Below are 1941 nucleotides of genomic sequence, written 5' to 3'. Positions count from 1 at the left end.
GTGTTCAACCTAACCCGTGTTACGATGGATTCAATTCTCATTCTTCAATTTGCATTGTTCGACGCACTTCGATTTTATTCGACCGCACACACTAACTTCGATTATCCAGTTCTCGGCCCACAGGCCATTAGAGCCAAATCAAAATCGCCCAACGAAAGCACGTGAAGAATGTAATCGAATTTCGTAGCAGAAGTTGACTTGCGACATTCGGAATACTTCAGTCAAAATAGAATTGAATTTTCTTGTCTCAATATAGTTTATATACAAGTAATATTTTGGAATATAATATCTCTTTTTATAATTGTCATATGTTATTTGATGAACCTGCAGTACAGTGTAGTTTACTGGCAGCCCTTGCGAGCGTGAAGGATGAAGTAGTGCTTGTACTACGTAGTAATCATGAACGTTTTACCTATTTGAGCATGACCACTTGGTTACTGCGTTAGTACTAGTAAGGACTTGCGGTTGTCGTTGATGTGCAGTCTCTAGTTACGCTGTACCTATCCTATCATCGTTATTTTAATTACGTGAAGCAAGCTTGAAATTTGTATGCAACAATTTTATTAATTCCTCAAATATTTCTGTGTCCGAAGCTCTGTCCGAATGGTTTTCACGTCCGAGTCGTTATGGTATGGAATAGAGTACTCGTAGACGTAGTTGTGATTGGCCTTCGTCAGGAATTAGTTCCAGTCGTATGGTGCCCATCTGTAGACTACCCATTGGCCAATTCGAACTGTCACGTTTTGTACTTACTTACCTATAGCGTTAGAAGAGTACTAGTAGTACACAGTGATTTGGGACGGAGTGGTACCTAATTGGCTGAAATAATTGTACTTTGAACCAGTCATTTACGTTGAGTTGATACTTTCCGCATGTCCCATTATCCAGACAAATATTGTTTGGCGACTGTGGTCACTTTGAAGTGTGGGAGGGCAAAACTGTGGATGACTTTCAAGATGAACAAGGTAAAGGAATGCAGTGGTGCATTGCAAGACGTGAGGATTCATAGGTTCGTGCTCAACTACTACTACTACAGCATAACTGCGACTACCGCTGCGACTACCGCTGCTGACTTTGCACACTCGTATTCCTTACCCCATGTGGTGGGAAAAGCTCATGTGGTAGAGCATCGGTTTCTTAACTCAAAGGTCGTGGGTTCGATCCCCGATTATTCGCAAGGATTTATCCGTCCCTCCCCTGGGGAATCCGGATAACAAGGGCCGCGTACGAAGACGAGGACCGAACTTCGAAGAAGATTGTAGAAGGCGAGGTATGAAGCGTTGAGCGAAGTAAAAACCGAAGATTACACACTGCCTCTGGTTGAGCAGGCGCGTTACAACATGCCATTCTTTGGTCGTCCATCCGGGGGAGTACAGCGGGCTATGTACCTCCATCTGTTGGATGAGACAGGCAAGAGTGACGTAATGATTGATGATTCAACGAGATTCGTTACCTCTTGGAGACAGAGTAAATACTACAGTACTACCGCGAAGGATACTACTACGTAGTACTACTCTGGTCCAAAATAGTTGTTAGGTTCATTTTGACTTGATTAAAGTATGAAAGACCAATTCGAAACAGCTTGATATTTGTATGTAACTCCACAAACGCATATGCAAGGCCAAAAATACAATGACATTTTATTAATTTGTCACAACAGCTCAGTGCGTCCTTCTCATGTTTCTGACGGGCGCCGCCAAGCCAGTCCGCGACGTAAACTTCCTTGGACGTCGGGTGGACAAATCCTACCAGCGGGGTCTTGGCTGGTAGGCCGGTAAACGCTGTCACAGGCGCAATTCCTCCCAGCCAGTCCGCCGGCTGATGGTTAAGGGAGCCTTGAACGAGGGGCAACACATGCGGCCATTCGTCTGCGTTCAGCTTCATTTCGCTGAGCAGCGCCTTCACGGCGCGCATCACTTGTCGGTTGATTACTTCTACAGT

At 44.7% G+C, this 1941-nt stretch overlaps 1 pseudogene across 1 annotated transcript; it reads left to right on the top strand.

Moving 5' to 3' along the window:
• Positions 1–1103: 1103 nt before the first annotated feature.
• Positions 1104–1177, top strand: H257_16038 (annotated as a pseudogene). Its single transcript has one exon. The product of its transcript is annotated as a tRNA-OTHER (tRNA).
• Positions 1178–1941: the final 764 nt, after the last annotated feature.

The sequence above is a fragment of the Aphanomyces astaci genome (genome assembly GCF_000520075.1).
Source record: "Aphanomyces astaci strain APO3 unplaced genomic scaffold supercont1.78, whole genome shotgun sequence".
NCBI lineage: Eukaryota > Oomycota > Saprolegniomycetes > Saprolegniales > Verrucalvaceae > Aphanomyces > Aphanomyces astaci.
This window is presented reverse-complemented; position numbering and strand designations above follow the sequence as displayed.